This window comes from Chiloscyllium punctatum, chromosome 15 (genome assembly GCF_047496795.1).
Source record: "Chiloscyllium punctatum isolate Juve2018m chromosome 15, sChiPun1.3, whole genome shotgun sequence".
NCBI classification, from domain to species: domain Eukaryota; kingdom Metazoa; phylum Chordata; class Chondrichthyes; order Orectolobiformes; family Hemiscylliidae; genus Chiloscyllium; species Chiloscyllium punctatum.
The window spans coordinates 23,457,135-23,473,075 of record NC_092753.1 but is presented as its reverse complement, the minus strand read 5'-3'; the positions used below and the strand labels follow the sequence as shown (position 1 = coordinate 23,473,075).

The window sequence follows — 15,941 nt, the reverse complement described above, 5'->3', positions numbered from 1 at the left end:
GTGTGGGTCTCATAGGAGTGTGTGGGTCTGCAGGAGTGTGTTTTTGTGCGTGTGTGTTTGTGAATATATGTGAGAGAGTGGAAATTGCAGTTGGGTCACCTGTAGAGTGACTTGAACCCAAAATCCCAGTTGACTCCATACCCATGGGTGCCAAATGTGACTATCAGCATCTGTTCAGCTGCTTTCCATTGTTGCCTGCCCCAACAATGGGAGAACAGTCACCCAAATGTCTGAAGCCAAATGTCCTGGACTGCTGAAGTGTTCTCCGAATGGGAGGGAACACAGCTGCCATTGTTGTGCGGTATCGTAGCATCTGCTTGATCTCACTAATGTCCCATGCCTCAGGGTATCCTTGCCTGCAGCTTCTGAGATAGACAATGTTGGCCAAGTACCTGCCGCATACATGGTGGTTGTGTCCCCACGTGCAACGGTGGTATCTGTGTTGACACTCTGACACATCTTGCAGCAGCTGCCCTGCACCGGCTCTTTTTGCTTTTTATTGTTGAGTGGTTCAAAGATCACAGCTTGCGATAGCGGGGAATCAAACCCAAATCAACTGCTTGGAAGGACAGCTACGCTCACGACTCTACCACCATCGCGACAGCCAGCAGCGCCCTAGAAATCAGCTGATGTGCAAGAATAGTTCTTGACTCGAAATTTCGTTGTTGTTTTGTTGGAAATTTTGCAGTGAAATATTAGAATTGAGAAGTCATCAAAGACCGAGTTTTACTGAGTGGATCGGTCTCCTGATGCCCCGCCTCACGTTTTAATACACACAAAACAGCATTTCGGATTTCTCATCATCTGAAATCAATCAATAACAAAAATAGCACGAAAATCCCAGGGCAACCCTGGAACGATCACGCAATTAAAACTTGTGAAGTTCTCAGAAAGGTTCACCGGACCGAAACGTGAACTCTAATTTCTCTTCATACAGCTTTACCACCGACTTCGGGTTTGGTTTCTGATTTACAGCGTAGTCATAGTCATCGAGATAGAGATGTACAGCTCGGATTGGCTCGGAATATGTGTCGTTCCTGAGGACCAGTGGAAGAGATACTGCTCGAGTGTTGTCGGTTCGACGCAGCAGACGTTTGCTAGCGGGGAAAGTAGCACGGGGATTGTGTTGCGAGTCGTCGGAGCTGCTGGAGACCATTGCTGGATCGTGATTGGACGTTGGAGGAGTGTTTGGTTGTGCTGACCTGCTCTTTGTGGATCTTCATGCTGGCTTCGGCCTAACGCCATTCAGGGACCAGCCAACCTCAGAGCTATGGTCTCGACAGCTGCCCGCAGCCCTGGGCAGGGGGTTCGAAACACAGTCAGGGTGACTGTGAAGAAGATTGAGGATCGTACGCCGCTTGATCGCACCCTGTTTATCAAGAAGGTCCTGTTGGGATGCTGTGGGTTTGCTGCTGTGGACGTGTACTGCCTGCACGATTTCCCTGGGGCAGGCTACTTCAATGTGACCTTCAATGTACAAAGACCGGTGCAATGGGGGAAAAAACACGGCCCAATGCCACCCTCACCCTGATGGCCACCTTTGTGTGTGGCTGCATCAAGCTGTGCGTGGATCCCTGGTACGCAAACACCAAGTGTCACTACGTACTGAGGTTCTACCTGTCCCCGGTGTTGCGAAGGATGGGCCTGGCCTCGCTGCTGTGGAACGCTCCGAGTAGTTGGACCGTTCCGTATCACCTGTCCTTCGTGGAGAAATTTATGAGGAAAAACACCTTTGACCACAAGTCCATCAGGAAGTGGTCAGCACGTAGCGTCCTTGAGACCCTTCGGGAAAAGGAGAGGGCGGATCCTGTCGAGCGGTTCCCTGAGCAGGCTGTGAAAGCCATTTGGCAGAATGCCTCATCGCTAGAACTTTCCAACAAGCACCAAGACGTGGCTTGGCTGGTGGTGAGAAGGGCTCTGCCTGTGAGATCCTTTATGCACGCCCGGACTCTCTGCCGCACCGCACGCTGCCCTCGAAGTGGCTGCGGGGGGGACGAGACTGTCACACACCTCCTTCTGGAATGTGCCTATGCAGAGGAAGTCTGGAGAGGAATGCAGTGGTGCTTGTCGAGGTTCGTCCCGAGCAGCGCCGTGACGTGGGACTCCGTGCTCTACGGCCTGTTCCCCGGGACTCACACCGAGACGAACATTAACTGCGCCTGGAGGATCATCAACTCGGTGAAGGACGCTCTCTGGACGGTCCGAAACCTGTTGATCTTCCAGCTGAAGGAGTTGACCCCGACCGAGTGTTGCAGACTGGCACATTCCAAGGTCCAAGACTACGTGTTGAGGGACGCGCTGAAGCTTGGGGCAGCTGCTGCCAAGGCGCGGTGGGGTATGACCATCATGTAAGATTGGCCTGCCTAAAGAAGAACAGGGGGCCCATGCGGACGTTTTTTTTTGGGCTCTGCTGATGCCTCAGCCAAATATATGGACAAGATTGAAAAATGCAAAGGATTGAAAATAACAAGGATAAATTCGAATCTGTGTTTGTAAATGTGGACATATGTATGGCATGATCAAATGTACAGACCATCAAATCATTTTATGAATAAAGTATATTTTTGAAATAAAAAAAACGTGTACTGCCTGCAGGATTTCCCTGGGGCAGGCTACTTCATTGTGACCTTCAGAAGTGTGAAGCAGTGCGAACAGCTCCTGAAGGTCTTCAAGGAGAAGGAAGGGGAGCCGCTGTTTTCCATCTTGTCGGCGACCCCATTGTGTGTGCTTCCTGCACAGAGGAATCGGGTTGTTACAATCCATATGTACAACCCCTATGTTCCAGCAGCTGATGTCCTGACCTTCCTGGGAAGGTACGTCCAAGTTGAGGGAGAAGCCACTGATGTGATCGACTCCTTTGGGATCTGGACCAGTAAGCGGCAGCTCAGGGTAACTCTGAGGGCCGATGATAGTGGGAACATCCTCCACCCACCCTCGAGCTTCGCAATTGGAGGGAGCAGAGACTACCTGACATATGCAGGGCAGCCAAAAGTGTGCCGAACCTGCGGGAAGTCGGGACACGTGGCGGCGGATTGCAAAGTGACCATCTGCAGGAACTGCAAACAGGAGGGTCACTTGACTAAGGACTGTCAGGAAGAAAAGGGCTGCAACCTGTGCGGAGAGGCGGGCCATATGTATAAGACCTGCCCAAAACGGGGGGCCCCACTTACGCACAGATGGCTGGACGTGGCAATGTGAGCCGTGGACCCCCAAAGACCAGTAAGGTCCACCCAGACAGCAGGGAAACGGAGTCTGGTGACACCCAGAAAGAAGAACAGGCTGGAGTGGAGGAGGCGGCATCCAGTGGAGAGACACAGCAGTTGATCCTCGCTCTAGCCGGGCAGATGGAAGAAATGGAGGAGGAGGAGGTAATCAAGCAGGCAGAGGAGTCGATACCTGTTAAAAACAGGAAGAGGAAATCTTGACAAGTCCCCAAAGCCTCCCAGCTAAAGGGGAAAAGACAGCTGCACGAGGGAGGGACGGCCAGCTCTTCGGAGGGGGAACATGGACGCAAAGAAGGCCATCACCACCAGAAGAAGAGACAGAGCGCTGTCGGTAAAAAGGAGGGCATTTCCTCCCAACCAGGAAACAACGGACCCCCCGAAGTCCAACCTCCACCTAGTGAGAACCAGGGGGTACCCACTGCCCCACAACTGCAGGCAACCGAGAGCTGTGATCCTCTGACAGTCCCATTGTCAGACACAGAACTGGACAGGGAGAGCCCTGCCTTGGCTCAATGACACCAGAGCGGGTAAATGACCCCAGTGAGGAGCTGCATAGCTACCTCAGCCCAGCGAAGGTCCAGGAGTTCGTGCTTACCATGGGGATGTAGACAAGCTACCCCAGAGACAGGATAATCAAATGGACAATGGTAACCCCAAAAACTGGGGGTTAAAGAAGTTTCATTTGCTTTCATATAACAGGGCAGGCACTCAGTAGGTGGGTTCCGCTGAAGCCACAGCCAAATACCAAGAGACTGGGTAGTTCATAAAGGTAACTGTTAATAGGATAACTGTGAATTCGATTAATTAAATTTGTTCTTTGTAATGTTAAGACATGCAATGTACATAACTATGAACAACATGGAAAAATTGGACAACTACCAGAGATTTATTTACATGAATAAAGTATATTTTGAAATTTAAAAAAACGATGTACAGCTCGGAAACAGACCCTTCGGTCCAACCTGCCCATGCCGACCAGATATCCCAACCCAATCTAGTCCCACCTGCCAGCACCCGGCCCATATCCTTCCAAACCCTTCCTATTCATATACCCATCCAAATGCCTCGAAAATGTTGCAATTGTACCAGCCTCCGCCACTTCCTCTGGCAGCTCATTCCACACACGTACCACCCTCTGGATGAAAGCGTTGCACCTTTGGTCGCTTTTATATCTTTCGCCTCTCACACTAAACCTAAGCCCTCCAGTTCTGGACTCCCCAACCCCAGGGGAAAGACTTTGTCTATTTATCCTATCCATGCCCCACATAATTCTGCAGTTCTTTCAGTTTCTAAAACTTCTCAAGAGTTTTCTTAGAAAACAAAAACGGCAAAAACAGAGGAACCATTACACTGAGGCCACGCTGCAGTAATTGTGGAGAGGAGGGAATTACGGGTAATAGTTCGGGAAGCAGAACCCTCTCGAGGAATATGTATTAATTTGAAGTTCGATCCCATTGATAGATTTGCAGTTTTCTCTTTTACTTTGTAGAAGAGGGGGAGGTGTCAGTCAGCAGTAAGGGGTTTTCACAGGAGGGCATGATTTGGAGATGTCAGTGTTGGACTGGGGTATAGAAAGTTAAAAATCACACAACACCAGGTTATAGTCCAACAGGTTTAATTGGAAGCACTAGCTTTCGGAGCGCTGCTCCTTCATCAGGTGGTTGTCCGAAATCTAGAGCTTCCAATTAAATCTGTTGGACTATAACCTGGTGTTGTGTGATGTTTAACCTCACAGCAAGGGGTAGTCATGGGCAGCTGTTTAGTGAAGGTCGCTTCCACTGATGTGGGAAGGCAGTGCACGCAAAACCCTCCCTGCCCTAGATAGGTAACCTGAACCAAGATGGGCTTTCCAAGGTCAGGGGGTGCAGAGTGCTGAGGCCGCTGTCATCATTTAGTTCCCATGGGTCCCAAGTCCTTGGGATGCCGTGGCGCCTTAATGATGAATGGGATTGTGTGCAACCGAGACAGGGTCGTGGCAGAACAGTGTCGAGAGTGTGTTGCTGGAAACGCACAGCAGGTAAATCGATGTTTCGGGCTGCAGCATCTGCAGACCTCCCTGTCTCCTAGCAGAACAGTGTTATCCGCTCAGGTTTAAGCAGAACGTCCGCAGCTACTCCCGGGGGTCCAACGAAACACAAAGCGCTATCCGGGAGGGCAAACGTAGGGGGTGGGGTCAGCAAGCACAGCGTAGGGTGATCCCGGTTCGTGAGGGGAAAAAGAAAACGTATTGCGGTGAAATTGACACAGGAAGTGAAATTGACAAAGGAGGTGAAATTGACATTGTCCGAGCAACCCGGCGCAGGAAGGAGGTAGAGCGTCAAATAGGGGCGGTGGGCAAGATGGAAAGGACGGGGTCAAGGGAGGGCACAGACGGCTGTGTAAGGGCATGAACAAGTGTTACCCTTCATGGTGTCGTGGGGGGATGAAGGTCGGGTCTGCAGGCAATGATAGTCTCCAGCTGAGAGTCGTGAGAACCCGGAATCAGTGTGTGTGTGTGGGGGGGGACCGTGTGTGTGTGTGTATGTCTGTGTGTGTGTGTGTGTGTGTGTGTGTGTCTGCGTGTGTGGGTGCATGCGTGTGTGTGTGGCTGCATGTGTGTGTGTGGGTGCATGTGTGGGTGTGTGTCCTGTGTGTGTGTGTGTGTCTGCGTGTGTGGGTGCATGTAGGGATATGCGGGTGTGTGAGAGTGTGTGTAGGTGCATGTGTGTGAGTGTACTGGGGTATCAATTTGTGAGAATGTGCGTGAGTGGCTGTGAATGTGGAAGTGTTTGAGTGAGTTTATGAGAGAGAGCTTGTGTTTTAGAGAGGGTATGCAATAGTGTGTGGGTCGGTAGGAGTGTGCTTTTGTGTGTGTGCGTGTACTTGTGAGTGTCCGTGAAATAGTATACAGTGCAGTGTTGTCACGTGTCGTGTGACATGAACCAAAGTGCCCTGTTAAAGTCATCCCCTTGGGTACCGAACTTGACTATCAGCCTCTGCTTGGCCACTTTGCATTGTTGGCTGTCCCATAGTCTGCCTTGGAGGATTGTCACCCAGGGGTCCGAGACCGAAAGGCACAGAGCGCTGAAGTGCTCTCCGACTGGGAGGCTAGAACCAGTCTGACTCAAGATTGGGACACAGACAGACTTTAACCTCACACCTTTAATGCATTGTCTGAGCTGAGATGGCATCTCTTGTTAGACAACCTGAAGTTATCTCGACAACGTAACTTTGAAAAGGTTCTGAGGTTCTTATATTAAAGAACGGAAACTAGTAAACCCATTATAAAAGATGAAAGGCTTAACCTAAATGTGTTTAATATATCATTTCAGCTGCAGTAAACTGTAATCCTTTTGCTATAAATACTGCGTCTTATGGTCCTTCTTATCATCAGGTTGATCTACATCGGATACACTCTATCCATTCTTTATCCTTCAAAGAAAATCAGTCACCTTCATCAGACACTACCTTCCCTTAACAAATCCATGATGACTATATCGGATGATGACGTGGAGGAGCCTATGGTGGACTGGGGAGGACAAAGTTCAAAATCACACAATACCAGGTTATCGTCCAAGTAGCTTTCGGAGCACTCCTAAAACTAGTGCTTCCAAGTAAAGCTGTTGGACTGTAATCTGGTGTTGTGTGATTTTTAACTTTATCCTGGATTAAACTTTCACTCACTCTGTGGTCACTTCTATCATCTCTCAGAGTTTTATCGAATCATTTTCTCATACTGGAAATATAAAAGCAGCTGGTGTCCACTCCTCCTATTTCTGACCTGCACCTAAAACAATAACATTACCGATTCGATATGAGAAATAACGTTGTTTGGATATTTGTGAACTGTCCACCCACATTTCACTTGATATAAGGCTGTAGTTCACAAAAAACAAAATGAGAGTAATGTTGAAATGAGTGAAATCCGGAAACATTTCTTTCGAAATAAGATGGAAAACCAAGGAATTCTGCCATGACTCGTGTTTCTTTGAACCGTGCTCGACTTGACTCCTTAATCCTCCTGGGGACATCCTCAACTTCAAAGTTGTGTCTGCACTCCAGAGGTCTGGCAGACTCAATGTGATGTGCAGACGGAGGTGTTTCATTCCCACTGAATCGATCGGCTGTTTTGGTTGTGGAGTGGTGTTAAAATGCACTGCTTGCGATGGCCGGGAATTGAACCCGGGTCAACTGCTTGGAAGGCAGCTATGCTCACCACTATACCACCATCGCTACAGCCAGGGGCACTCTAGAAATCAGCTGATGTGCCATAATAGTTCTTGACTCGAAATTTCGTTGTTGTTTTGTTGGAAATTTTGCAGTGAAATATTAGAATTGAGAAGTCATCAAAGACCGAGTTTTACTGAGTGGATCGGTCTCCTGATGCCCCGCCTCACTTTTTAATACACACAAAGCAGCATTTCGGATTTCTCATCATCTGAAATCAATCAATAACAGAAATAGCACGAAAATCCCAGGGCAACCCTGGAACGATCACACAATTAAAACTTGTCAAGTTCTCAGAAAGGTTCACCGGACCGAAACGTCAACTCTGATTTCTCTTCATACAGCTTTACCACCGACTTCGGGTTTGGTTTCTGATTTACAGCGTCGACATAGTCATCGAGATAGAGATGTACAGCTCGGAAACAGACCCTTCGGTCCAACCTGCCCATGCCGACCAGATATCCCAACCCAATCTAGTCCCACCTGCCAGCACCCGGCCCATATCCTTCCAAACCCTTCCTATTCATATACCCATCCAAATGCCTGGAAAATGTTGCAATTGTACCAGCCTCCGCCACTTCCTCTGGCAGCTCATTCCACACACGTACCACCCTCTGGATGAAAGCGTTGACCCTTTGGTCGCTTTTATATCTTTCGCCTCTCACACTAAACCTATGCTCTCTAGTTCTGGACTCCCCGACCCCAGGGAAAAGACTTTGTCTATTTATCCTATCCATGCCCCACATAATTCTGCAGTTCTTTCAGTTTCTAAAACTTCTCAAGAGTTTTCTTAGAAAACAAAAACGGCAAAAACAGAGGAACCATTAGACTGAGGCCACGCTGCAGTAATTGTGGAGAGGAGGGAATTCCGGGTAACAGTTCGGGAAGCAGAACCCTCTCGAGGAATATGTATTAATTTGAAGTTCGATCCCGTTGATAGATTTGCAGGTTTCTCTTTTACTTTGTAGAAGAGGGGGAGGTGTCAGTCTGCAGTAAGGGGTTTTCACAGGAGGGCATGATTTGGAGATGCCAGTGTTGGACTGGGGTATAGAAAGTTAAAAATCACACAACACCAGGTTATAGACCAACAGGTTTAATTGGAAGCACTAGCTTTCGGAGCGCTGCTCCTTCATCAGGTGGTTGTCCGAAATCTAGAGCTTCCAATTAAATCTGTTGGACTATAACCTGGTGTTGTGTGATGTTTAACTTCACAGCAAGGGGTAGTCATGGGCAGCTGTTTAGTGAAGGTCGCTTCCACTGATGTGGGAAGGCAGTGCACGCAAAACCCTCCCTGCCCTAGATAGGTAACCTGAACCAAGATGGGCTTTCCAAGGTCAGGGGGTGCAGAGTGCTGAGGCCGCTGTCATCATTTAGTTCCCATGGGTCCCCAGTCCTTGGGATGCCGTGGCGCCTTAATGATGAATGGGATTGTGTGCAACCGAGACAGGGTCGTGGCAGAACAGTGTCGAGAGTGTGTTGCTGGAAACGCACAGCAGGGAAATCGATGTTTCGGGCTCCAGCATCTGCAGACCTCCCTGTCTCCGAGCAGAACAGTGTTATCCGCTCAGGTTTAAGCAGAACGTCCGCAGCTTCTCCTGCGGGTCCAACGAAACACAAAGCGCTATCGGGAAGGCAAATGTAGGGGGTGGGGTCAGCAAGCACAGCGTAGGGTGATCCCGGTTCGTGAGGGGAAAAAGAAAACGTAGTGCGGTGAAATTGACAAAGGAAGTGAAATTGACATTGTCAGAGCAACCCTGCGCAGGAAGGAGGTAGAGGGGCATGGAGGGGCGGTGGGCAAGATGGAAAGGACGGGGTCACGGGAGGGCACAGACGGCTGTGTAAGGGCATGAACAAGTGTTACCCTTCATGGTGTCGTGGGGGGATGAAGGTCGGGTCTGCAGGCAATGATAGTCTCCAGCTGAGAGTCGTGAGAACCCGGAATCAGTCTGTGTGTCGGGGGGGACCGTGTGTGTGTGTGTGTGTGTGTCTGCGTGTGTGGGTGCATGCGTGTGTGTGGCTGCATGTGTGTGTGTGTGGGTGCATGTGTGGGTGTGTGTCCTGTGTGTGTGTGTGTCTGCGTGTGTGGGTGCATGCATGTGTGTGTGTGTGGGTGCATGTGTGGGTGTGTGTGGCTGTGTGTGTGTGTCTGTGTGTGTGTGTGCATGTAGGGATATGCGGGTCTGTGAGAGTGTGTGTAGGTGCATGTGTGTGAGTGTACTGGGGTATCAATTTGTGAGAATGTGCGTGAGTTGCTGTGAATGTGGAAGTGTTTGAGTGAGTTTATGAGAGAGAGCTTGTGTTTGAGAGAGGGTATGCATGTGTGTGTGGGTCGGTAGGAGTGTGCTTTTGTGTGTGTGCGTGTACTTGTGAGTGTCGGTGAAATAGTATACAGTGCAGTGTTGTCACGTGTCGTGTGACATGAACCAAAGTGCCCAGTTAAAGTCATCCCCATGGGTACCGAACTTGACTATCAGCCTCTGCTTGGCCACTTTGCATTGTTGGCTGTCCCATAGTGTGCCTTGGAGGATTGTCACCCAGGGGTCCGAGACCGAAAGGCACAGAGCGCTGAAGTGCTCTCCGACTGGGAGGCTAGAACCAGTCTGACTCAAGATTGGGACACAGACAGACTTTAACCTCACACCTTTAATGCATTGTCTGAGCTGAGATGGCATCTCTTGTTAGACAACCTGAAGTTATCTCGACAACGTAACTTTGAAAAGGTTCTGAGGTTCTTATATTAAAGAACGGAAACTAGTAAACCCATTATAAAAGATGAAAGGCTTAACCTAAATGTGTTTAATATATCATTTCAGCTGCATTAAACTGTAATCCTTTTGCTATAAGTACTGCGTCTTATGGTCCTTCTTATCATCAGGTTGATCTACATCGGATACACTCCATCCATTCTTTATCCTTCAAAGAAAATCAGTCACCTTCATCAGACACTACCTTCCCTTAACAAATCCATGATGACTATATCGGATGATGACGTGGAGGAGCCTGTGGTGGACTGGGGAGGACAAAGTTCAAAATCACACAATACCAGGTTATCGTCCAAGTAGCTTTCGGAGCACTCCTAAAACTAGTGCTTCCAAGTAAAGCTGTTGGACTGTAATCTGGTGTTGTGTGATTTTTAACTTTATCCTGGATTAAACTTTCACTCACTGTGTGGTCACTTCTATCATCTCTCAGAGTTTTATCGAATCATTTTCTCATACTGGAAATATAAAAGCAGCTGGTGTCCACTCCTCCTATTTCTGACCTGCACCTCAAACAATAACATTACCGATTCGATATGAGAAATAACGTTGTTTGGATATTTGTGAACTGTCCACCCACATTTCACTTGATATTAGGCTGTAGTTCACAAAAAACAAAATGAGAGTAATGTTGAAATGAGTGAAATCCGGAAACATTTCTTTCGAAATAAGATGGAAAACCAATGAATTCTGCCATGACTCGTGTTTCTTTGAACCGTGCTCGACTTGACTCCTTAATCCTCCTGGGGACATCCTCAACTTCAAAGTTGTGTCTGCACTCCAGAGGTCTGGCAGACTCAATGTGATGTGCAGACGGAGGTGTTTCATTCCCACTGAATCGATCGGCTCTTTTGGTTGTGGAGTGGTGTTAAAATGCACGGCTTGCGATGGCCGGGAATCGAACCCGGGTCAACTGCTTGGAAAGCAGCTATGCTCACCACTATACCACCATCGCTACAGGCTGAAGTGCTCTAGAAATCAGCTGATGTGCCATAATAGTTGTTGTTTTGTTGGAAATTTTGCAGTGAAATATTAGAATTGAGAAGTCATCAAAGACCGAGTTTTACTGAGTGGATCGGTCTCCTGATGCCCCGCCTCACTTTTTAATACACACAAAGCAGCATTTCGGATTTCTCATCATCTGAAATCAATCAATAACAGAAATAGCACGAAAATCCCAGGGCAACCCTGGAACGATCACACAATTAAAACTTGTCAAGTTCTCAGAAAGGTTCACCGGACCGAAACGTCAACTCTGATTTCTCTTCATACAGCTTTACCACCGACTTCGGGTTTGGTTTCTGATTTACAGCGTAGACATAGTCATCGAGATAGAGATGTACAGCTCGGAAACAGACCCTTCGGTCCAACCTGCCCATGCCGACCAGATATCCCAACCCAATCTAGTCCCACCTGCCAGCACCCGGCCCATATCCTTCCAAACCCTTCCTATTCATATACCCATCCAAATGCCTGGAAAATGTTGCAATTGTACCAGCCTCCGCCACTTCCTCTGGCAGCTCATTCCACACACGTACCACCCTCTGGATGAAAGCGTTGACCCTTTGGTCGCTTTTATATCTTTCGCCTCTCACACTAAACCTATGCCCTCTAGTTCTGGACTCCCCGAACCCAGGGATAGACTTTGTCTATTTATCCTATCCATGCCCCACATAATTCTGCAGTTCTTTCAGTTTCTAAAACTTCTCAAGAGTTTTCTTAGAAAACAAAAACGGCAAAAACAGAGGAACCATTAGACTGAGGCCACGCTGCTGTAATTGTGGAGAGGAGGGAATTCCGGGTAACAGTTCGGGAAGCAGAACCCTCTCGAGGAATATGTATTAATTTGAAGTTCGATCCCGTTGATAGATTTGCAGGTTTCTCTTTTACTTTGTAGAAGAGGGGGAGGTGTCAGTCAGCAGTAAGGGGTTTTCACAGGAGGGCATGATTTGGAGATGCCAGTGTTGGACTGGGGTATAGAAAGTTAAAAATCACACAACACCAGGTTATAGACCAACAGGTTTAATTGGAAGCACTAGCTTTCGGAGCGCTGCTCCTTCATCAGGTGGTTGTCCGAAATCTAGAGCTTCCAATTAAATCTGTTGGACTATAACCTGGTGTTGTGTGATGTTTAACTTCACAGCAAGGGGTAGTCATGGGCAGCTGTTTAGTGAAGGTCGCTTCCACTGATGTGGGAAGGCAGTGCACGCAAAACCCTCCCTGCCCTAGATAGGTAACCTGAACCAAGATGGGCTTTCCAAGGTCAGGGGGTGCAGAGTGCTGAGGCCGCTGTCATCATTTAGTTCCCATGGGTCCCAAGTCCTTGGGATGCCGTGGCGCCTTAATGATGAATGGGATTGTGTGCAACCGAGACAGGGTCGTGGCAGAACAGTGTCGAGAGTGTGTTGCTGGAAACGCACAGCAGGGAAATCGATGTTTCGGGCTCCAGCATCTACAGACCTCCCTGTCTCCGAGCAGAACAGTGTTATCCGCTCAGGTTGAAGCAGAACGTCCGCAGCTACTCCTGCGGGTCCAACGAAACACAAAGCGCTATCCGGGAAGGCAAACGTAGGGGGTGGGGTCAGCAAGCACAGCGTAGGGTCATCCCGGTTCGTGAGGGGAAAAAGAAAACGTAGTGCGGTGAAATTGACACAGGAAGTGAAATTGACAAAGGAGGTGAAATTGACATTGTCAGAGCAACCCTGCGCAGGAAGGAGGTAGACCGTCATGTAGGGGCGGTGGGCAAGATGGAAAGGACGGGGTGAAGGGAGGGCACAGACGGCTGTGTAAGGGCATGAACAAGTGTTACCCTTCATGGTGTCGTGGGGGGATGAAGGTCGGGTCTGCAGGCAATGATAGTCTCCAGCTGAGAGTCGTGAGAACCCGGAATCAGTGTGTGTGTGTGGGGGGGGACCGTGTGTGTGTGTGTATGTCTGTGTGTGTGTGTGTGTGTGTGTGTGTGTCTGCGTGTGTGGGTGCATGCGTGTGTGTGTGGCTGCATGTGTGTGTGTGGGTGCATGTGTGGGTGTGTGTCCTGTGTGTGTGTGTGTGTCTGCGTGTGTGGGTGCATGCATGTGTGTGTGTGTGGGTGCATGTGTGGGTGTGTGTGGCTGTGTGTGTGTGTGTCTGTGTGTGTGTGTATGCATGTAGGGATATGCGGGTGTGTGAGAGTGTGTGTAGGTGCATGTGTGTGAGTGTACTGGGGTATCAATTTGTGAGAATGTGCGTGAGTGGCTGTGAATGTGGAAGTGTTTGAGTGAGTTTATGAGAGAGAGCTTGTGTTTGAGAGAGGGTATGCATGTGTGTGTGGGTCGGTAGGAGTGTGCTTTTGTGTGTGTGCGTGTACTTGTGAGTGTCGGTGAAATAGTATACAGTGCAGTGTTGTCACGTGTCGTGTGACATGAACCAAAGTGCCCAGTTAAAGTCATCCCCATGGGTACCGAACTTGACTATCAGCCTCTGCTTGGCCACTTTGCATTGTTGGCTGTCCCATAGTGTGCCTTGGAGGATTGTCACCCAGGGGTCCGAGACCGAAAGGCACAGAGCGCTGAAGTGCTCTCCGACTGGGAGGCTAGAACCAGTCTGACTCAAGATTGGGACACAGACAGACTTTAACCTCACACCTTTAATGCATTGTCTGAGCTGAGATGGCATCTCTTGTTAGACAACCTGAAGTTATCTCGACAACGTAACTTTGAAAAGGTTCTGAGGTTCTTATATTAAAGAACGGAAACTAGTAAACCCATTATAAAAGATGAAAGGCTTAACCTAAATGTGTTTAATATATCATTTCAGCTGCATTAAACTGTAATCCTTTTGCTATAAATACTGCGTCTTATGGTCCTTCTTATCATCAGGTTGATCTACATCGGATACACTCCATCCATTCTTTATCCTTCAAAGAAAATCAGTCACCTTCATCAGACACTACCTTCCCTTAACAAATCCATGATGACTATATCGGATGATGACGTGGAGGAGCCTGTGGTGGACTGGGGAGGACAAAGTTCAAAATCACACAATACCAGGTTATCGTCCAAGTAGCTTTCGCAGCACTCCTAAAACTAGTGCTTCCAAGTAAAGCTGTTGGACTGTAATCTGGTGTTGTGTGATTTTTAACTTTATCCTGGATTAAACTTTCACTCACTGTGTGGTCACTTCTATCATCCCTCAGAGTTTTATCGAATCATTTTCTCATACTGGAAATATAAAAGCAGCTGGTGTCCACTCCTCCTATTTCTGACCTGCACCTCAAACAATAACATTACCGATTCGATATGAGAAATAACGTTGTTTGGATATTTGTGAACTGTCCACCCACATTTCACTTGATATTAGGCTGTAGTTCACAAAAAACAAAATGAGAGTAATGTTGAAATGAGTGAAATCCGGAAACATTTCTTTCGAAATAAGATGGAAAACCAATGAATTCTGCCATGACTCGAGTTTCTTTGAACCGTGCTCGACTTGACTCCTTAATCCTCCTGGGGACATCCTCAACTTCAAAGTTGTGTCTGCACTCCAGAGGTCTGGCAGACTCAATGTGATGTGCAGACGGAGGTGTTTCATTCCCACTGAATCGATCGGCTCTTTTGGTTGTGGAGTGGTGTTAAAATGCACGGCTTGCGATGGCCGGGAATCGAACCCGGGTCAACTGCTTGGAAGGCAGCTATGCTCACCACTATACCACCATCGCTACAGGCTGAAGCGCTCTAGAAATCAGCTGATGTGCCATAATAGTTGTTGTTTTGTTGGAAATTTTGCAGTGAAATATTAGAATTGAGAAGTCATCAAAGACCGAGTTTTACTGAGTGGATCGGTCTCCTGATGCCCCGCCTCACTTTTTAATACACACAAAGCAGCATTTCGGATTTCTCATCATCTGAAATCAATCAATAACAGAAATAGCACGAAAATCCCAGGGCAACCCTGGAACGATCACACAATTAAAACTTGTCAAGTTCTCAGAAAGGTTCACCGGACCGAAACGTCAACTCTGATTTCTCTTCATACAGCTTTACCACCGACTTCGGGTTTGGTTTCTGATTTACAGCGTAGACATAGTCATCGAGATAGAGATGTACAGCTCGGAAACAGACCCTTCGGTCCAACCTGCCCATGCCGACCAGATATCCCAACCCAATCTAGTCCCACCTGCCAGCACCCGGCCCATATCCTTCCAAACCCTTCCTATTCATATACCCATCCAAATGCCTGGAAAATGTTGCAATTGTACCAGCCTCCGCCACTTCCTCTGGCAGCTCATTCCACACACGTACCACCCTCTGGATGAAAGCGTTGACCCTTTGGTCGCTTTTATATCTTTCGCCTCTCACACTAAACCTATGCCCTCTAGTTCTGGACTCCCCGACCCCAGGGATAGACTTTGTCTATTTATCCTATCCATGCCCCACATAATTCTGCAGTTCTTTCAGTTTCTAAAACTTCTCAAGAGTTTTCTTAGAAAACAAAAACGGCAAAAACAGAGGAACCATTAGACTGAGGCCACGCTGCTGTAATTGTGGAGAGGAGGGAATTCCGGGTAACAGTTCGGGAAGCAGAACCCTCTCGAGGAATATGTATTAATTTGAAGTTCGATCCCGTTGATAGATTTGCAGGTTTCTCTTTTACTTTGTAGAAGAGGGGGAGGTGTCAGTCAGCAGTAAGGGGTTTTCACAGGAGGGCATGATTTGGAGATGCCAGTGTTGGACTGGGGTATAGAAAGTTAAAAATCACACAACACCAGGTTATA

General features: G+C 48.2%; 3 non-coding genes across 3 annotated transcripts; all 3 read right to left on the bottom strand.

Annotated features, from left to right (window-relative positions):
* Nucleotides 1-7,364: 7,364 nt before the first annotated feature.
* On the bottom strand, nucleotides 7,365-7,436 carry trnag-ucc (transfer RNA glycine (anticodon UCC)). Its single transcript has one exon. It is a non-coding gene; the product is annotated as a tRNA-Gly (tRNA).
* Nucleotides 7,437-11,072: 3,636 nt separating this feature from the next.
* trnag-ucc (transfer RNA glycine (anticodon UCC)) lies at nucleotides 11,073-11,144 on the bottom strand. Its single transcript has one exon. It is a non-coding gene; the product is annotated as a tRNA-Gly (tRNA).
* A 3,669-nt stretch (nucleotides 11,145-14,813) lies between these two features.
* trnag-ucc (transfer RNA glycine (anticodon UCC)) lies at nucleotides 14,814-14,885 on the bottom strand. The gene has a single exon. It is a non-coding gene; the product is annotated as a tRNA-Gly (tRNA).
* Between the last annotated feature and the right edge of the window lie 1,056 nt (nucleotides 14,886-15,941).